The sequence below is a fragment of the Mustela putorius genome, unplaced genomic scaffold (genome assembly GCF_011764305.1).
Source record: "Mustela putorius furo isolate JIRA1106 unplaced genomic scaffold, ASM1176430v1.1 tig00003988_pilon_pilon_pilon, whole genome shotgun sequence".
Taxonomy (NCBI): domain Eukaryota; kingdom Metazoa; phylum Chordata; class Mammalia; order Carnivora; family Mustelidae; genus Mustela; species Mustela putorius.
In genome coordinates this window covers 2,704,465-2,726,606 of record NW_025422127.1, presented here as the reverse complement: position 1 = coordinate 2,726,606, position 22,142 = coordinate 2,704,465, and the positions used below count along the sequence as shown (strand labels likewise).

General features: G+C 39.4%; 1 protein-coding gene across 25 annotated transcripts in view; it reads left to right on the top strand.

Annotated features, from left to right (window-relative positions):
* R3HDM2 (R3H domain containing 2) overlaps positions 1 to 22,142 on the top strand; it is a 165,340-nt gene that overhangs the window by 18,724 nt on the left and 124,474 nt on the right. For 2 of the 25 annotated variants that reach the window (XM_045071646.1, XM_045071647.1), the window contains exon 2: positions 12,184 to 12,258. The exons of the other annotated variants lie outside the window; for them this stretch is intronic. The gene's annotated coding sequence lies outside the window, so the exon portion shown is untranslated. The remainder of the gene's footprint in view (positions 1 to 12,183; positions 12,259 to 22,142) is intronic. 25 annotated transcript variants of the gene reach the window in all.

The window sequence follows — 22,142 nt, the reverse complement described above, 5'->3', positions numbered from 1 at the left end:
TTTATTTGCCACCTTTTAATTTTTTTTTTTAAAGATTTTATTTATTTTAGAGAGAGAGCAAGAAAAGAACAGAGAGGGAGAGAAAGAGAATCTGAAGCAGACTTGGCCCTGAACACAGTGTGGTGTGGGGCTAGATCTCACAACTGCAAGATCATGATCTGGGCCAAACCAAGAGTCAGATGCTTAACCAGCTGTGCCTCTTCTTTGCCACTTTTATTCAGCATAGTGACTTCTGAAAGTTCTAAGTGGAGCAGTTGAGCAAGAAAAAGAAGTAAATGGCATCCAAATCAGAAAGGAAGGAAGTAAAACTGTCTCTGCATGTGACATATGTAGAAGACCTTAAAAGAAGTTAAAAAAAGTTAGAACTAATAATGCATTCAGTAAAGTTGTAGGATATAAAATCAATATACAAAAGTTAGTTATATTTCTATATACTAATAATGAACTATCAGAAATACTAAGAAAATAGTACTATTTACAATTCTATCAAAAATAATAAAATACCTAGGGATAAATTAACCAAGGAGATGAAGGACCGTTACATTGAAAACTCTTAAGACATTGATGAAATAAATTGAAGATACAAATAAATGGAGAGATAGCCTATTTTCATGGATTAGAAGAATTAATATCGTTAAAATGTCCATACTACGCAAAGCAATCTGTAGATTCAGTGTAATCCCTATCCACATTCCACTGGCATTTTTCACAGAGAGAGCAAACAATCCTAAAATTGTATGGAACTACAAAAGACCCTGAATAGCCAAAGAAGCTTGAGAACAAAACTAAAGGCATCCCATTTCTTGACTTCAAACTATGTTACAAAGTTGTAGTAATCAAAATGGTGTAATGGTGTGAAAACAGACACATAGATTGATGGAACAGAATAGAGCCCAGAAGCAAACTCAGGCATATATGGTCAATTAATTTATGATAAAGCAGCCAAGAATATATAGTGGGGAAAGGATAGTCTCTTCAGTAAATGAGGTTGGGTAGACTGGACAGCTATCTTATATCATACATAAAAATTAAAAAATGAATTAAAGATCCAGGAAACAGACCTGGATTCATAAAACTCGTAGAGGAGAACATTGTGTTTTCCTTGCCATGTGCATTTTTGTGATGATTTTTTAAAATTTCACACCAAAAACAAAGGTAACAAAAGCAAAAATATGCAAGTGGAACTACATCAAACAAAACACTTTTCCATAGGGGTTGCTTGGCTGGCTCAGTAGAGCATGTACTCTTGATCTCCATCAAGTTTGAGCACCATGTTGGACATAGAAATTATTTTAAAAATAATTTTAAAAAGCTTTTGTACAGCAAAGGAAACTATTAACAAAATGAACAACCTGAATGGAAGAAAAATTTTGCAAATCATATATATAGTAAGGGGCTAATATCCTCAAATACATGAAGAATTCATACATCTCAATAGAAAGAACACAACCTTTTTTTTCTTTTTTTAAGATTTTATTTATTGGGGCGCCTGGGTGGCTCAGTGGGTTAAAGCCTCTGCCTTCGGCTCAGGTCATGATCCCAGCATCCTGGTATTGAGCCCCGCATCCGGCTCTCTGCTCTGCGGAGAGCCTGCTTCCTCCTCTCTCTCCTGCCTCCCTGCCTGCTTGTGATCTCTCTCTCTGTCAAATAAATAAATAAAATCTTTTTTTTTTTTTTAAAGATTTTATTTATTTATTTGACAGACAGAGATTACAAGCAGGCAGGGAGGCAGGCAGAGAGAGAGGAGGAAGCAGGCTCCCTGCTAAGCAGAGAGTCTGATGCAGGGCTCAGTCTCAGGACCCTGAGACCATGATCTGAGCTGAAGGCAGAGGCTTGACCCATTGAGCCACTCAGGCACCCCACACCTTTAAAAAAAAATATATTTATTTATTCAGTGAGACACAATGAGAGAGGGAACACGAGCAGGGAGAGTGGGTGAGGGAGAAGCAGGCTTCTTGTGGAGCAGGGAGCCCAATGTGGGGCTCGATCCTAGGACCCTGGGATCATGACCTGAGCCGAAGGCTGATGCCCAGTGACTGAGCCACCCAGGTGCCTGAAAAAGCACAATCTGATTTTAAAATGGGCAGAGGAGCTGAATGGACATTGTTTTTAAAGCATACATGCAGATGGCCGATAGGTGCATGACAAGGTGCTCAGCATCATTAATTACTGGGGGAATGCAAGTCAAAACCACAGATAATACTTCATACTGTAGTTAGAAGAGCTATCATCAAAAAGATGAGCTAACAAGTGTTGGTAAGGATGTGGAGAAAAGGGGACTACTCTTTTTTTTTTTTTTAAAGAGTGGGTGCAAGTGGCAGGGGGAAGGGCACAGGGAGAGGGAGAATCCCAGGCAGATTCCATGCCCAGCACAGAGCCCAGTGTGGGGCTCAATCACATGACCTTGAGATCATGACCTGAGCAGAAATCAGGAGTTGGATGCTTAACTGACTGAGTCACCTGGGTGCCCCTGAAGTCAGTATCTTTAAGAGTATTGCTCTTACATGTTCATTGTATCGTTAACAACAGCCATGAAATGGAAACAACCTAAGAGCCTGGCAACAAATGAATAGTAAAGAAAATGTTGTATGTATATATAGTGGAGTATTAGATAGCTATAAAAAAGGAAATCTTGGGCAGGAGAGAGCCTGCTTCTCCTTCTCCCTCCGTCTCTCCCTCCCAATTGTGTTCTCTCTTAACACCCTCTGCTTCACTCTCTCTCTGTCTCCCTCTCAAATAAATAAAAAATCGTTTAAAAAAAAAAAGGAAATCCTGCTATTTATAACAGTATGGATGGACCTTGAGGGCTAACTGAAATAAGTTAATGAAAGACAAAATACTCTATGATCTCACTAATTACGCGGAATCTAAAAAACCCCACAGAACCTTACAGCTACAGAGCAGATTGGTGGTTGCAGGAGTGAGAGTGGGCAAAATGGGTTAAAATGGAGAAAAGGTACAAAAGGTATAGTTAATAGTTAATAATACTGTATTATGTGTTTGGACATTGTTAACAGTAGATCTTAACAGTTCTTATCATAAGAAAAAAATTGTATGTCTGGTGATGGATTTAATAAGACTGTGATCATTTTGCCACATAGACATATGTTGTCATGTTTTACACTAATAACTAATAACTAATGTTATATGTCAATTATATCACTAAAAGGGGTTCTGGTTGGGGTTAGAAGAGTGTTGATAGAGAGTTCACCTTTGGAAATGTGTGTTAGCTAATTTTGTAAATGAATCTGGAGCTCTAGGGAGAGGCGGGTTGTTTAGGATTTGCAACTGAAGGGGATTCAAGCCAGAATAGGATATAAGATCACCCGGGCAAACTTGTGGAGTAATGAGAGCTGAGATGAAGCTCCAGGAAATAGGAGTTGAGAGGCACTTCTGGCCTGATGGCTTTGGATTTGAATGTAAAGTTCAACATTTTTTGGACCAAGGCAAGCCTGTGAGTAGTATTTGGGTTAGGAGTAAATACAAGCTGTGAGAAGCTGTTGCTTAAGCATTGATGGGTACTTGAGAGTATACTAGCTCTGTTATTTGTGCTAATGGTGGATTTATTTTTATTGGTCCTTAGGTGGAATGCATTTTAACTCTTTCATTTGAATTTGGATGTATTTGGCAGTTCACAATTTTTTTTTTTTTAAAGATTTTATTTATTTGATGGAGAGAGATCACAAGTAGGCAGAGAGGCAGGTGGAGAGAGGGAAGCAGGGTCCCTGCTGAGCAGAGAGCCTGACTCAGGCCTTGATCCCAGGACCCCGAGATCATGACCGGAGCTGAAGGCAGAGGCTTTAACCCACTGAGCCACCCAGGCGCCCCTCACAAAATTTTAATAAAGTTACTGTTGATTGTAAACTCTTGCCAAGACACAGAAAGACTAAAAATTGGTCCAGTTTCCCCATACTTATAAGATAGTTAAGTGAACAAAGAATGTGATATTATGTAAGTATAGTAATAGCAATTATTGGATAATAAAATGCTGAGAGTAATAATCCTCATGGAGTAGTACTGTAATATCCCTGTTTTGTTTTATTTTTCAAAGATTTTATTTATTTATTTGACAGACAGAGATCACAAGTAGGCAGAGAGGTAAGCTGAGAGAGAGGAAGGGAAGCAGGCTTCCTGCTGAGCAGAGAGCCTGATGTGGGACTCAATCCCAGGACCCTGGGATCATGACCTGAGCCGAAAGCAGAGGCTTTAACCCACTGAGCCACCCAGGCACCCCTGTAATATCCCTGTTTTATAGCTGAAGCTTAGAGAGTGTCTTTTGTCTGTTTGGGCTGCTGTAACAAAATACCACATACTGCATGGCTTACTAACAGAAATTTATTTTTCAGTTCTAGAGACTGGGAAGTCCAAGATCAAGGCACCTGCATGGTCCCGTTCTAGTGAGGCCTTCTTCCTGAGGCTTTCTGCTGCTCACTGTGGCCTCACATGGTGGAATGGGATAGGGATCTCTCTGGAACTTTTTTTATAAGGGACTAATCCCATTCACTTCCTAAAGCCCCACTTCATAATATTATCATTTTCTAGGGTTAGGATTCAACCTGAATTTTGGGAGGACCCATTCAGACCATAGCAGAGAGTTTAGGTTAGGTCATGCAGCCAGAACATAACCCAGCTTCATGCTGAGGTTTGGGCTTGTAACTGCCACCTGGAATTGCTTTTTAAGACACAGCTAAATTTACACTGGATAGCTAAAAGTTTGGGTTATTGTTGTTTCTTGTTCTTTTGCACCCCAACTTTTTTATTTAGAAGAATTCTGAACTTACAGGAAGCTGAAAATAGTGATACACTGAAAACCAATGTGACATCTACCTATATTTGTCAAATATTTTACCACATTTGTGCTCTCAGACTCTCTTTACCCCCTTCCTCTTTCTTTTTCTCTGTCCACCTTTTTCTCCCCCTTCCCTCCCTACACATATATACTTTATTTTTCATTGTATATTGGGAATTTATATTAGTGTATTAGGAAATCAGGAAACTTTTATTAGTATCTTATAGACTCAGAAAACTTCACCTGGGTGACTCTTGATTTCCGCTGAGGTCTTGAACTCAGGATCATGGGTTCAAGCCTCCCGCATTGAGCTCCATGCCTAGTGTGGAGCCTACTTAAAAAAAAAAAAAAAATTTCTTGTTTTTTTTTTTTTGAAAGATTTTATTAGAGAAAGCATGCAGAAGCAAGGGGAGAAGCATAGTTTCCCCACTGAGCAGGGAGCCCAATGCAGAACTTGATCCCAGGACCCTGACATCATGACTTGAGCCGAAGGCAGGCGTTTAACTTACTGAGCCACCCAGGCACCCCCACCCCCAAATTTCTTAAGCATGTATTGCTTAAAGACAAGTTGTTTTCCTTTACTACTACGATAGTATTATCAAACTCATTATCACATTCAAAATATTTAGTGATGCAATTATTCTGTATAGTCTATGCTCAGATTTCCCCAATTATCTCAATAATTGAGAATACTGCTTTATAGCTTTCCTTCCAATCCTGGATTTATTCAGGGATCATATGTTGCATTTAACGGTCATTTTTTTTTTCCAGTCTTTCATTCAGAGTGTTTCTCTTCCCCCTTTTTTGCTTTTCATGTCATTGATTTTTTTTTTTTTTAAGATTTTATTTGTTTGACAGAGAGATCACAAGCAGGCAGAGAGGCGGGGGGGCGGGGAGCAGGCTCCCTGCTGAGCAGAGAGCCCGATGCGGGGCTCCATCCCAGGACCCTGAGATCATGACCTGAGCCGAAGGCAGTAGCTTACCCCACTGAGCCACCCAGGTGCCCCTCATATCATTGATACTTTTATAGAGTCTGGGGTACATATGTTGAGGAATGTTTTAAAATTTGGATTTGTGATGATTAGATTCAGGTTAAACATTTTTGACAAGATGACTTGTGTTTGTCTCTGTGCATAATGTCCTTTTGTCCTATTGTTGGTGATAGAAAGTTTGATCACTTAGTTGATGTCAGCTACATATTTCTTCTTTGTTAAGGTACTTTTTTTCCCTTTGTGATTAAGAAACAGTCTGTGGATGATACTTTTAAAAAATGTGTGACGGGCGCCTGGGTGGCTCAGTGGGTTAAGCCGCTGCCTTCGGCTCAGGACATGATCTCAGGGTCCTGGGATCGAGTCCCGCATCGGGCTCTCTGCTCAGCAGGGAGCCTGCTTCCTCCTTTCTCTCTCTGCCTGCCTCTCTGCCTACTTGTGATCTCTCTCTGTCAAATAAATAAATAAAATCTTTAAAAAAAATAAAAAAAAAAATGTGTGACTTCTCTATTCCTTTATGTTTTACCCAGTTGTATTAACATGCACTTAAGATCCTTGGCTGAATTGGTTATGACATTGGTGGTTGGAAAATATTGATTCTCTCATTACTTCTACATTTTCTCATTGATGGTGTTCTAAAAGGAAGAGCTTTCCTTTTTTTCCTTTTTTTTTTTTGTTGTTTTTGAGGATCACTGTTGATGGGGTATTAAAAAAAAATATGTTACAGTTCATTGCTGTTCAAAAATACTGACAATATTCAGTATTAAAAATACAGTGGGGCACCTGACTGGCTTGGTCAGAAGAGTGAGTGACTCTTGGGGTTGTGAGTTTGAGCCCTACATTGGTTGTAGAGGTTATTAAAATAAATAAACATAAAAAAATAGCAGTTGTAAATTTGGTCAGTGGGAGCTCCAGCAAACTGACTACTATGTCCTTTTAACATGACCCAGTGAGGCCTTGAGCACTTCCTTACACTGTGCCACTACAAGGTATTTTGGGCTCACTTTGTGCTTTACTTGCTTCAGACCTAGAAGCAATCATTTCTGCAAGAAATCCTGATTTCTTTAGTGGCAAATGATTTCTTTAAAGGAGAACCACCTCTTTTCTTAATTATCCTTTGCTATCTTTATGATACTAGTTATTTCCAGTTAAAAAAAAAAAAAAGAGAGTGAATTCCAGATCTGAGACCCTTCTGTGTCTTCTCAGATGTACCTGATAAAAAAGTGTCTAAATGGAATTCTCAGAATGAAGTCTGTGAAGGGCAGTTCTGATGACTTGCTATGGGAGGCAAAATATTGTGCAGAAAATTGGCATTGTATTGATTTTTTTTTTCCTAACTCGGTGTGAAGGTGAAAATAAGTTTTCATATCCTTACTTTCATGTAATCCAGATCTTTTCTTCCTGTAGTACAGCCACTTAAAGAGTTGTTTCCCTTGTTCTGTCTTCTGCTGTCTGAATTAAAATGTCTTTGGATAGGGAAACTCCAAACCAGGTCTTTCATACTTAGTGCTTTGAACTTGAACTTGCATTCACCTGTATATTGGACTTTGAGTACAATCTAGGAAAACTGACATGGTTAGGGTCCTTACGAGGTTTAATGTTTTAGAGAATCCAAAATAGTTAGGCTTAGAATTGGGATCTGGTATGCCCCAATCGCTTATGGTCCAGGAGCTTAAGAACATCCTGCTCTAGGACTCTACGTGAAACAAGATACGTCACTTCCTTCCACAAGAACATTTTATGTTAAAGATTAAACTGATTAAACCTATCTATATGTTCCCTTGGTGTGGAAACATAAATAAACTGTAAGGAAAGTGATGATGTGCCATTAACATGTTCTGTTGAAATATTTAAAATCCTGTTTCCTTTGTGGAGGAAATACAGCCTGTTTTTGGGGGGAGGGGTGTGTTGGTCATTTCCAGAAGTTATAGATAATGTTTTAATTAACACCATTACTGGCCTATCAGTAATTATATGGCTTATGTATTTATTCTCTTATGTGGATGACTGCTCTAAGGTTACTTAAGAAATTAGCTGCCTGGCAACATAAAAGTTCAGATATTAAAATGAATTGCCTGCCTTCCAACTATTTCCATTACTTGTCTAAATTTAGAACCATGTAGAGCTCCTGCAGAACTGAAATCTCTGGGGATTTTAATAGTCAAGACAGACAATATTCAGCTTTTCAGAGTAAAGAAGAGGAAAGGTAGCTTCAAATTAATTTTTGCACTGTCACTCAGACTACTTAATTAAGACAGAGTCCAGTGAAAAGTCAGGACTGTTCTGAGAATTTTATTTGACTGTTGCTGAAAACTTGTTAGAGCCTAGGCTCTGGGTGTGGAGGGGATAATTTTTTCCCCTCTTGGCTGACTTGCTGGAAGCTACTCACTATTCTTTCTTACTGTCTCCTACGTTATGCTTGATAAGTACAGTTCTTATACCTTACCTGGATGGATGGGGCATTACATCTGAGCTAGAGGTCAGGTGAGCATTGTATTTAGGTACTTGTGGGTGAATTTTAGGGCATGGAATTGTTTTGCATGTGTATGAATTCAGAATTTTGTACAGTATTTTGAGGAGAAACTAATTCCATGTATGTTTAACTGTACATGAAATGCAGAAATATGTTGATGGAGTTGGTAGGACTTTAACAAAAGAAAAAAGAAATGAAAGGAATGGTTATTTTAAGTAACTAATTTAAATATAAGTTAAAATAGTAAAATTGTACATTTAGAGCGAATATGTGTTTACTACCTGATTTAGCGAGTGGAAATATAGGACTTTTTTGCTTCTAAAGTAAGACATGGGACGCCTGGGTGGCTTAGTTGGTTAAGCAGCTGCCTTCCGCTCAGGTCATGATCCCAGCGACCTGGGATCGAGTCCCACATCGGGCTCCTTGCTCTGCAGGGAGCCTGCTTCTCCCTCTGACTCTGCCTTCCACTCTGTCTGCCTGTGCTCGCTCTCACTCTCTCTTACAAATAAATAAATAAAATCTTTAGAAAAAAAAAATAAAGTAAGACATTTTAAGGATGCTGGGAAAATGCCAATAAAATTATTATTATTTAAAAAAGATTTTATTTATTTGACAGAGAGAGACACAGTGAGAGAGAAAACACAGCAGGGGGAGTGCGAGAGGGAGAAGCAAGCTTCTTGCCCGGCAGGGAGCCTGATGTGGGACTTGATCTCAGGTGCCTGGGATCATGACCTGAGCCAAAGGCAGATGCTTAATGACTGAGACACCCAGGCACCCTGCCAATAAAATTATTGTGAACCTTGCCAATAAAACTATTGTAAACCCTGCCAATAAAATTATTGTAAACCAAGAAAAATCCATACAAATGGAATGTATGTTTTTTTCTGACCCTAGATTTATGAATATGGTGAAATGTAAAAAAAAATTGACAACAAATCCATGTATTACTCTTGTTGAATTAAGCCTGTGTGCTTTTTTCCCCTTCCTTCCTGCTGGGGCTCTCATAGATGAATTCTAGAAGTTCCTTGGAGAATTCCTTGGAGAATTCTAGAATTCCTTGGAGAAATGAGCTGCCCTCAAAGAATTTACTATTATTTACTATTTATTGAGACAAAATATTATGAAGGAGGTAACAGAATGGTTTTTCTTCCCTCCTTCCTCCCTCCCTCCCTCCTTTCTATCAAAGATTTTATTTGGGAGAGAGATTGAGCACAAGCAGGGGGGACAGACAGAGGGAGAGGGAGAAGCAGGCTCCCAGCTGAGCAGGGAGCCCCATGTAGGGCTCAATCCCACGACCCCAGGATCAAGGCAGAGATGTACAACAGACTGAGCCACCCAGGCACCCCCAATAGATCTATTTTCTAGCGATTAGTCTCCAGTTAGGTAGTGAGTTGTTTCCTGGGCTTTGAGACTATTGTTTTGGGTAAGCTCTCTTTTTATATTGCAGCTGAAGTTTTATTAAATGACTTCAGCTCATTTAACGAATCACTTAACTAACAAAATTTGTATTTAGTTCTAGTAATATATAGCCACTGGGTGGCTCAGTTGGTTAAGTGTTTGCCTTTGGCTCAGATCATTACCTGATCTGAGATTACCTGACCTGGCTCAGATCATTACCTGATCCTGATATCAGGAATTACCTGAGTTGGGGTTCCCCTTGGGTGGGGAGTCTGCTTATCTCTCTTCCTCTGCCTCTCCCTTCCACGTGCTCTCTCTTTTTCAAATAAATAAATAAAATCTTTTAGAAAAAAACTAATAATATATAATTTTGTTTCTTTGAAGCCTTGTAAATATATGCCCATTTGAATTCTGGAAGGAAAAACTTGTGCTTAGTAGCTTCCCTAAACCTGCTAGAAACAGCATTTTGATGTCACAAAAGGGGATCCCTGTAAAATTTGAAGAAAATATTAATGTGCTTTTACTAGAATAAAAACTTAATTTTACCACAAAATGGCCCTTAGGTTGACAAAGAAGAATATTACATTTTTCCACAGGTCCTAAGGTTTTCCAGAGACAACTTAAGTGTCACATAAGGTACTTAGGATTATTAGAATGTTCAGCATCATTCTAGGGCTGTGGAGTCTAAATTTTTTTCTTTGTGTTAAAGGACCTTACTGGCTGGCCGTGGAGATAAAACATGAACATTTGATGATCAAAACAGTAGATATAATGGATTTTAGATTCTGTAGTATAAACAGAAGGCAGTATAATTTAGTTGAGTCTAATTGTTCAGTACAAAGAAACACAAAAAGAAACCAATATAGAAAGGGAAAGAGGTAGGTATGGAAGTGGGGTTCAATAGAAGATTACTATCCAAATTCATTTCACTGGTTGTATTTCAAATATATATATATATTTTTTGGGGGGGGGATTGGCTTTTTATTTTTTATTTAAAAAAATTTTTTTTTTAAGATTTTTTATTTATTTATTTGTCAGAGAGAGAGAGCGAGAGCGAGCACAGGCAGACAGAGTGGAAGGCAGAGTCAGAGGGAGAAGCAGGCTCCCTGCAGAGCAAGGAGCCCGATGTGGGACTCGATCCCAGGACGCTGGGATCATGACCTGAGCCGAAGGCAGCTGCTTAACCAACTGAGCCACCCAGGCGTCCCTATTTAAAAATTTTTTTAAAAAGATTTATTTGAGGGGCTCCTGGGTGGCTTAGTTGGTTAAGCATCTGCCTTCGGCTTGGGTCATGATCTCAGGGTTCTGGGAACAAGCCCCACATCCATCTCCCTGCTCTCCCTCTCCTTTTGCCCCTCCCCCTGCTTATGCACATACACTCTCTCAAAAAAAAAATATTTTTTTTAAAGGTGATTTTTTTGATAGAGTGGAGGAAAGGGCAAAGGGAGAGAATCCTTAGGCAGACTCCGCACTGAGTGTGGAGCCTGATGTGGGGCTCAATCCCACAACCCATGACTTGAGCTGAAACCAAGAGTTAGATGTTTAACTGACTGAGCCACCCAGGCACCCTGAGATTTGCTATCTAAAGAACTTTATTACGGATGGGGCACCTGGGTGGCTCAGTGAGGCAAGCCTCTGTCATCTTCGGCTCAGGTCGTGATCTCAGGGTCCTGGGATCAAGCCCCACATCAGGCTCTCTTCTCTGCGGCGAGCCTGTTTCCTCCTCTCTCTTCTGCCTGCCTCTCTGCCTACTTGTGATCTCTGTCAAAAAAAAAAGAAAAAGAACTTTATTACGGAAAATTTCAAACATCCAAAAGCAGTGGTAATAGTAAAATGAACCCCCCATATACAGTTGTCAGCTTATTGCTAACATGGTTTTGTCTATGCTCCTACTCCCGCTTCCTGATTGTTTTGAAACAGATTTGTGACGTATTATTTCATCCATAAATATTTCAGTATATATTTCTAAAAAGTAAGGGCTTTAAAAAACACCACCAATACTATTTATACATCTAAAATAATAAATAGTAATTTCTTAATACATATCTGGTGTTCCTATTTTCTTGATTATATCATAACTTTTTAAGACAGAGTATATGTTTAAAATAGGATCCAAATAAAGTCTGTACTTTGTAATTGGTCATTGTATTTTTAAAGTATGAGTCTGAAAGATTCCCCCCATCCCCTGCCCGCCCCCAACCTTTTTTCTTTGCAGTTTATTTTGTTGAAGGATTGAGTCATCTGCTCATTAGTTTCCCATAGATGGATTTGGTGATTAACATAATAGTGTCATTTAACATTTCCTTCAAATTGGGAGTTAAATCTAGCGACTTGGCCAGGTTCAGATTCAGTGTTTTTGGCTAGAATACTTTAGAATCTATTCTATTAGGAGGAGGTGTATGATGTCTGTAGTCTAATTTTGTGATGTCAGCAGCCATTGATGATCCTTGTTGACATTTCCTTTACTTCATTGAACTTCATTAGGTGTTATAAATGGTGATTCTCAAATTCTATCATTTCTTAATTTGTTTTAGCTGGAATGTTTTTATAAAGAGATATCCTCTCCATCATCTGTTTGGTTACTGTGAGGTACATCTTGCACAGGAAAGGTGAGACAAATGCTTTAGTCTTTTTTAAATTAACAGTTATTACTGTTTTCAAGATAATGACTTTGTTCATTAACACCCTGCAAAGGTGACTGATAAGTGTTTTTTTTTTTTAACTGTTGTTATAAAATGCAATTTAATCCTATTTATGTGTCTCAGCCCATTTCAGTTTTATCTGTATTGATGTTTCATTGATTGCCTCATCTTGCACATGGCAGCTTCTCCAGCATTTTTTTTTTTTTTTTTGGACTCTGTTATAGTCATTTTGATGTGCTCCTGATAGCTATGATACCTTCTCTGTTTTGTGGAAATGAAGTTTAGAGACTAATCTGTGTGTAAGAGGTACTGATTGCTTAGTGGGTTGGTCATTGTTTCTGTTTTCAGTGAACAAGGCTAGGAAATAAGGTGATTTTTTTTTTTTTTAAGATTTTATTTATTTATTTGACAGAGAAAGACACAATGAGAGAGGGAACACAAGCAGGAGGAGCGGGACAGGGAGAACATGCTTCCTGCTGATCAGGGAGCCTGATGTGGGACTTGATCCCAAGACACTGGGATCAGGACCTGAGCCGAAGGCAGGCACTTAATGACTAAGCCACCCAGGAGCCTGAAGGTAGCTTTTTTTTTTTTTTTAAAACAATATTACAAGTTCATATTAATATTTCCAATTCAAAGTCAGAGCTATAGATTTTTTAATATAGCATCTTCAATCTTGACATTTTTTAAATTACAAAAGTAGTATGTACTCATTGTAAGAAATATAATTCAGAAGTATATAAGATAAAAGGTGAAGACTCTGATCTTCCCCCCAAATCACTAGTTAACCACTTAACACATTAATCCAAAGGCTTCATACTGGTAGCTTTTATTTTTATGTCAATTATAGTTGCTTAGTTTAGGCAGCACTGAATATACAGTTAAAAATTAGGGGTCGAGGGGCGCCTGGGTGGCTCAGTGGGTTAAGCCGCTGCCTTCGGCTCAGGTCATGATCTCAGGGTCCTGGGATCGAGTCCCGAATTGGGCTCTCTGCTCAGCAGGGAGCCTGCATCCTCCTCTCTCTCTCTCTGCCTGCCTCTCTGCCTACTTGTGATCTCTGTCTGTCAAATAAAATAAATAAAATATTAAAAAAAATAAAAATAAAAATTAGGGGTCAATATTTTTTGAGGCTAGCAGAATAAAAGATAAGATGTTATTCCTTCTGTGAAATGAAGATTTTTACATATTTTTATATTTACTTTTTAAATTGGTATTACACTTACATGGTTCAAAATTCTGAGGATAGAAAAAAGTGGAGTGAAGTTTTTTTCTTGTTCCTATAACCCAAACTGGTGAGTTCCTATTTCCAGAGGCAACTAATATTACCAGTTTTTTACCTGTTTTTGTACATTCTGTATCCTTTTTTAAAAAATTTAATTTAAAAAAAGTTTTAGGGGGTGCCTGGGTGGCTCAGTGGGTTAAAGCCTCTGCCTTCAGCTCAGGTCATGATCTCGGGGTCCTGGGATTGAGCCGTGCATTGCCGGGAGCCTGCTTCCTCCTCTCTCTCTGCCTGCCTCTCTGCCTGCTTGTGATCTGTCTGTCAAATAAAGAAATAGAATCTTTTAAAAAAATTTTTTTAGATATTTTTGTTTATTTGAGAGAGAGAGAGAGAGCAGGAGCCAGGGGCAGGAGCAGAGGTAGAGAGAGAAGCAGACTCCCCACTGAGCAGGGAGCCCTATGCGGGGCTATCCCAGGACCCTGAGATCATGACCTGAGCCAAAGGCAGATGCTTAACGGACTGAGCCACCCAGGTGCCCTGCATCCCATGTTCTTATAAGCATAAAATATACTATATATGTAAATATATATATTTTGTTTCTCCCATTTTACAAAAATGGTTCTATGTCTTGCTTTTTTTACTTAGCAGTATAACTTATCAGAATTTCCTTATTCTTGAGTATGTCTAAAGAGTATTACAGGATATGTTTGTACTGCTTATTTTATAATTCTTCTATTTAAGAGAATTTTGATTTTTTTCCCCAGTCTTTGGCAGTTACAAAGAGTGCTACATGAATAACCTTGTACATATGTCATTATCCATATTTGGAATAATAAACTGTTAAGGTAAATGTATACTTCTGCAATTTTTAAACATTGTGTAAAATTTCATTCTGAAAATGTGGGCATAAAAAATAAGAATGTAGGCAGTTTACTTTTTTTTTTTAAGAGGGGGCAAAGTTTATTTGTTTTTAAGATTTTATTTATTTATTTGACAGACAGAGATCACAAGTAGGGAGAGAGGCAGAGAGAGAGAGGGGTAAGCAGGTTCCCTGCTAAGCAGAGAACCCGATGAGGGGCTTGATTCCAGGACCCTGGGATCATGACCTGAGCCAAGGGCAGACACTTAACAACTGAGCCACCCGGGCGCCCCCAGTTTGAAATTTTTTTATCCATGTGTATTTATAGTGGAGCACTTGGCATAGGCATCAAATTACATTTAGCCTTCTTTTAACACACCATTAATTGAGTGCCTATGAAAGAGTGTAGTCTTTGCTCTCCACTATATGCAAATATAGCAGGTTAACTTTAACCTAAGCTCTGAGGGCCTTGAAGGATGAGAGCGGTAGGGGAAATTCTAAATTAGCAAACTTTTTGGTGTCTGACCTCTCAATTCTTTGAAAAATTATTATAGACTCCAAAGAGCTTTTATTTATGTGGGTTATATTTGCCAGTGTTTACTGTATTGGATATCAAAACTAGGAAAATATTTAAATATTTATTAATTCATTAAAAAATAGTAAGTTCCTTACATATTAGTATATATAAAACACGTTTTTTAAATGAAAGAAACCCCCCTTTTTTTTTTTTTTAAAGATTTTATTTATTTATTCGACAGAGAGAGATCACAAGTAGGCAGAGAGGAAGGCAGAGAGAGAGGAGGAAGCAGGCTCCCTGCTGAGCAGAGAGCCCGATGCGGGACTCAGTCTCAGGACCCTGAGATCATGACCTGAGCCGAAGGCAGCGGCTTAACCCACTGAGCCACTCAGGCGCCCATGAATATCGCTGTCATTCATCAGAAAGTCTTTTTTATTTTTTTTAAGATTTTATTTATTTATTTGAGAGAGAGCGAGAATAAGAGAGAGAAAGCATGAGAGAGGGGTGGGGTTAGGGAGAAGCAGACTTCCCACGAGCAGGGAGCCTGATGTGGAACTCGATCCCAGGATTCCAGGATCATGACCTGAGCTGAAGGGAGTGCTTAATCAACTAAGCCACCTTGGTGCCCTCATCAGAAAAGTCTTAAGTATTAAGAAGGTATCAAGCTCGCAGAAGATAAACTTTTTCAGAATTTTGATTTTAGCTGAAAAGCTTGAATTTTATCACTGACAACAAATGCTACCACTTATTTTCTTTGAAGGAACAGGCTCACTTTATTCATTTTGTGAAGAACATTGCTAGATAACCAAAGTTTGCCTGTCAGTTGCCTGCTCAGAAAGTAATAGTATCTCATGAAAAAATTGGCTAGTTTAGCTTGCAGCTCAGTTGCTTTTCCTTGAGACAGTTATTATTTTTTTCTTTTCTTTTTTTTTAAAATTTTTTATTTTTTATAAACATATATTTTTATCCCCAGGGGTACAGGTCTGTGAATCGCCAGGTTTACACACTTCACAGCACTCACCAAAGCACATACCCTCCCCAGTGTCCATAACCCCACCCTCCTTCTCCCACCCCCCTTCCCCCCAGCAACCCTCAGTTTGTTTTGTGAGATTAAGAGTCACTTATGGTTTGTCTCCCTCCCAATCCCATCTTCTTTCATTTATTCTTCTTGTACCCACTTAAGCCCCCATGTTGCATCACCACTTCCTCATATCAGGGAGATCATATGATAGTTGTCTTTCTCCGCTTGACTTATTTCGCTAAGCATGATACGCTCTAGTTCCATCCATGTTGTCACAAATGGCAAGATTTCATTTCTTTTGATGGCTGCATAGTATTCCATTGTGCATATATACCACATCTTCTTGATCCTTTCATCTGTTGATGGACATCTAGGTTCTTTCCATAGTTTGGCTATTGTGGACATTGCTGCTATAAACATTCGGGGGCACATGCCCCTTTGGATCACTACGTTTGTATCTTTAGGGTAAATACCCAGTAGTGCAATTGCTGGGTCATAGGGCAGTTCTATTTTCAACATTTTGAGGAACCTCCATGCTGTTTTCCAGAGTGGTTGCACCAGCTTGCATTCCCACCAACAGTGTAGGAGGGTTCCCCTTTCTCCGCATCCTCGCCAGCATCTGTCATTTCCCGACTTGTTGATTTTAGCCATTCTGACTGGTGTGAGGTGATATCTCATTGTGGTTTTGATTTGTATTTGCCTGATGCCGAGTGATATGGAGCACTTTTTCATGTGTCTGTTGGCCATCTGGATGTCTTCTTTGCAGAAATGTCTGTTCATGTCCTCTGCCCATTTCTTGATTGGATTATTTGTTCTTTGGGTGTTGAGTTTGCTAAGTTCTTTATAGATTTTGGACACTAGTCCTTTATCTGATACGTTGTTTGCAAATATCTTCTCCCATTCTGTCAGTTGTCTTTTGATTTTGTTAACTGTTTCCTTTGCTGTGCAAAAGCTTTTGATCTTGATGAAATCCCAATAGTTCATTTTTGCCCTTGCTTCCCTTGCCTTTGGCGATGTTCCTAGGAAGATGTTGCTGCGGCTGAGGTCAAAGAGGTTGCTGCCTGTGTTCTCCTCAAGGATTTTGATGGATTCCTTTCTCACATTGAGATCCTTCATCCATTTTGAGTCTATTTTTGTGTGTGGTGTAAGGAAATGGTCCAATTTCATTTTTCTGCATGTGGCTGTCCAATTTTCCCAACACCATTTATTGAAGAGGCTGTCTTTTTTCCATTGGACATTCTTTCCTGCTTTGTCGAAGATTAGTTGACCATAGAGTTGAGGGTCTATTTCTGGGCTCTCTATTCTGTTCCATTGATCTATGGGTCTGTTTTTGTGCCAGTACCATGCTGTCTTGATGATGACAGCTTTGTAATAGAGCTTGAAGTCCGGAATTGTGATGCCACCAACGTTGGCTTTCTTTTCAATATCCCTTTGGCTATTCGAGGTCTTTTCTGGTTCCATATAAATTTTAGAATTATTTGTTCCATTTCTTTGAAAAAGATGGATGGTACTTTGATAGGAATTGCATTAAATGTATAGATTGCTTTAGGTAGCATAGACATTTTCACAATATTTATTCTTCCAATCCAGGAGCATGGAACATTTTTCCATTTCTTTGTGTCTTCCTCAGTTTCTTTCATGAGTACTTTATAGTTTTCTGAGTATAGATTCTGTGCCTCTATGGTTAGGTTTATTCCTAGGTATCTTACGGTTTGGGGTGCAATTGTAAATGGATTGACTCCTTAATTTCTCTTTCTTCTGTCTTGTTGTTGGTGTAGAGAAATGCTACTGATTTCTGTGCATTGATTTTATATCCTGACACTTTACTGAATTCCTGTACAAGTTCTAGCAGTTTTGGAGTGGAGTCTTTTGGGTTTTCCACATATAGTATCCTATCATCTGCGAAGAGTGATAATTTGACTTCTTCTTTGCCAATTTGGATGCCTTTAATTTCCTTTTGTTGTCTGATTGCTGAGGCTAGGACTTCTAGTACTATGTTGAATAGCAGTGGTGATAATGGACATCCCTGCCGTGTTTCTGACCTTAGTGGAAAAGCTTTTAGTTTTTCTCCATTGAGAATGATATTTGTGGTGGGTTTTTCATAGATGGCTTTGATGATATTGAGGTATGTGCCCTCTATTCCTATACTTTGAGGAGTTTTGATCAGGAAGGGATGCTGTACTTTGTCAAATGCTTTTTCAACATCTTATTTTTTTTTTATTGATACGCTGCAGAACTGGTTTATACTTCCATTTTGCCATTCTGATTATTAAAAAGACATGTACTCAAGAGTGGAAAGCTAATAAAATTATTTTTACTGCTTTATTAAAGACATTTACAAGTAAAATTTTTCTTTTTTAAAGATCTTATTTGTTTATTTATTTGATAGAGAGAGAGCACACCAAGCAGGGTGAGCGGTAGAGGGAGAGGGAGAAGCAGGCTCTCCACTGAGCAGGGAACCTGATGCGGGACTTCATCTCAGGACTCTGGGATCATGACCTGAGCCAAAGGCAGATGCTTAATGACTGAGCCACCCAGGTGCCCCTGAAATTTTTTTTTCTTTTTTTTTATTATTTTATTTTTAAATATTTATTTATTTGACAGAGAAATCACAAATAGGCAGAGAGGCAGGCAGAGAGAGAGGAGGAAGCAGGCTCCCCACTGAGCAGATAGCCCAACTCAGGCCTCGATCCCAGGATCCTAAGACCATGCATGACCTAGCCAAAGGCAGAGGCTTAACCCACTGATCCACCAGGTGCCCTAAAATTTTTCTTTTTTAATCTGCAGGTGTGAGGTGGTGAAGAATATGATAGTTTTAGTACAGTTTGATACCCCTACCTTGATATATGCTAAGGCAGTGGCAGTTATACCTACCATTTCACCATGGTGAAAAAGGCAGTTAACCTCTTAGTGTTGTTATGAAAAATAAGATCTTGTTGTGAAACTGGTGGACCTCTTAGGCCTCCTGGGACCATACTTCGAGAACTGCTCTTCTAGGTAGAGCATGCATTACATAGCCAGAGAAACTGAGGTGAGAAAAAACAGCTTTCAGGTCAACTGCAAGCATTTTGTTATGGAACTCAGGATATATGGAGAGAAAGAAAATAGGTAGTCAAGGGCCGGATCATAAAGGAACTTAAGTATCCTGCTAACGAGTGCTGAATTTATCGTAAAAGAGACGGAGAGTCTTTGAAGGATTTTAAGGAGGGGAGTGTGTGTATGGTAGGGGTGTGGGTGGATTATGCCCTCGTATTTTTTAAAGATCACTTTACCATAGTGTGTCTTGTAGTAAGGAGACCAGTGGAAAATGATGAGGTTTTTAACTAAGGCGCTGACTTGGTCATGGAACCACAGAAGGAGTTAGAATATTTCCTTCCTAAAGCAGAACTAAGCCTAGCAGCATCTCTTGGCTGGCTGGCTGTTCAGGTACACAACCAGCTGCATCCATCATCATGTCAGTTATAAGCTATCCCCTCAGATACTCTTGTATCCGAAGAATCAGTAATCTGACCTCTATTACCATAGATTAGTTTTAATCTGTTTCTGAATTTCATGTTGATAGAATTATATAGTATATAAGCTTGTGTCTTTTTTGCTTTACATTGTCTTTGAATTTCATGAATGTAGTTGCATATAGCAGTGATTCTTTATCATTGCTAGATAATACACCATTTTCTGACTATATCATAAGTTTTCTATTGAGTCATTTATAGTTTGGGACTGTTATGAGTAATGCTGCTGTGAACACTTTGTGCATATCTTTTCATAGATGTAAGCACTCTGGTTATATGCCCAGGAATGGAATTGCTAGTTCATGGGGTATAATATAAGTACTACCAGTTTTCCAAAGTGGTTATGCTAATTTATTGTATGAGAGTTCTGGTTGTGCTGTGTCTTTGAGTATACTTAGTATTGTCATTCCTTTTAATTGTAGCTGTTGGGGATGTAGTGATGTCTTTTTGTGACTTTAATTTGCATTTCCCTGATGACCACTGATTTGGAGTATCTTTATATGCATATTGGCCTTTTAAGGATCCTCTTTTGTGGAGTGCTTTCAGCTTTTTGTTTTTTTTTAAAGATTTTATTTATTTACTTGACAGACAGCAGAAGTAGGCAGAGAGGCAGGCAGAGAGAGAGGAGGAAGCAGGCACCCTGCCAAGCAGAGAGCCCAATGCGGGGCTCCATCCCAGGACCCTGGGACCATGACCTGAGCTGAAGGCAAAGGCTTTAACCCACTGAGCCACCCAGGTGTCCCTCAACTCTTTGTTATTATTATTATTATTATTTTTAAAGATTTTGTTCATTTATTTATTTATCAAAAAAAGGACTATTTATTTATTTATTTATTTGAGAGAGAGAGAGAGAGAGAGAGAGAGATCACAAGCAGGCAGAGAGGCAGGCAGAGAGAGAGGAGGAAGCAAGCTCTCCATTAAGCAGAGAGCCCGATGCGGGGCTCCATCCCAGAACCCTGAGATCATGACCCCAGCCGAAGGCAGCGGCTTAACCCACTGAGCCACCCAGGTGCCCCAAGATTTTGTTTATTTTTATGAGAGAGAGAATATATAAGCGGGGATGGGGTGGGTGGGGAGCAGAGAGAGAGGGAGAAGCAGCAAGCTCCCTGCTGAGGAGAGAGCCCAGTATGGGGCTTGAACCTCAGACTCTGGGATCATGACCTGAGCCAAAGGCAGACACTCAACTGACTGAGCCACCCAGGGGCCCCAGTGCTTTCAGATCTTGTCCATTTAAAAAATTAAGTTGTCTTTTTCTTACTGATTTGTAGAAATTTTTTTTATATCTTATATATGAGTCCTTTGTGGGATGCATATATTTGTACATATCTTCTGCAGATGTTTATGTGTAGGATAGATGATGGAACAAATTTATTAATGAGTGTTTTGCTGGGATTCTGTGATATACATCTTATCTATAAAGAGTGATTATGTATATTATTATTTAGAGATTCTAGTTCCCTTACATGATAGCAATGCATATGGTGCTTTTGAGTGTGTCACTACTGATGTTTTGAATTAGACTCAGCTAATTGCAGGTTACCTATTTTTTTTTTAAATTTATTTATTTGACAGAGATCCCAAGTGGGCAGAGAGGAGGAAGCAGGCTCCCTGCCCAGCAGAGAGTTCGATGTGGGGCTCGATCCCAGGACCCTGGGATTATGACCTGAGCCAAAGGCAGAGGCTTTAACCTATTGAGCCACCCAGACACCCCTTTCTGTTACCTATTGCTGTCGACCAAACCACTCCAAATCTTAGTGGCTTAAAACAACTATTTATTAGGGCACCTGGGTAGCTTAGTCGGTTAAGTGTCTGCCTTGGGTTCAGGTTGTGATCTCAAGGTCCTGGGATCGAGCCCCACACAGGGCTCCCTGCTTAGTGGGGATTCTGCTTCCCCCTCTCCCCCTGTCTTCCTCTCCCCCTGCTTGTGTTCTCTCTCTCTCTCTCTGTCAAATAAATAAAATCTTTAAAAAAATAACAAACAAAACCCCCAGATGTTTATTCGCTTATGATTAGGTGGGGTGGCAATTTGAACAGGGCTCATCTGGCTTGCCTCATTGCACATGGAATTTGCTGGTCTTACTCATGTGTTTGTGGTCATTTGGTAGGTTGTTGAGGGGCTGGTTGTACCTGGATAGCCTTACTCTGGCATTATCCATCATTAGGCTGGAGCTGTCATCCAGGGTGCCTTGGCCTCTCCTGCTGTCTGTCTTGGCTACCTTGAATGGTGACTAGGTCCCAAGAGCAAAAGTGGAAGTTGCAAGGTTTCTTAAGACTTGGGCTCAGAAATTAATGTCATTCATGCCATATTCTGTCGGACAAAACAAGTCCCAAGGCCAGCTCAGATTCGAGGGTGAGGAAATGAACTCCACTTTTTGATGGCAATTGCTGCAAATAATTTGTGGGCGTGTTTGATCTACAGCATTGGGCCTCATTGTTCTTCCTTGTTCCTTTCTTTCTCTTTTTCTCTCTCTTCCTCCCTTCTTTCCATCACTCCTTTTATTTATTTTTTAAAGGTTTTATTTATTTATTTATTTGACAGATCACAAGTAGGCATAGAGGCAGGCAGAGAGAGAAGGAGAAGCAGGCTCCCCGCCAAGCAGAGAGCCAGATATGGGGCTCGATCCCAGGACCCTGAGATCATGACCTGAGCTGAAGGCAGAGGTTAACCCACTAAGCCACCCAGGTGCCCCCATCACTCCTTTTAAATGAAGTTTGTGGATTTT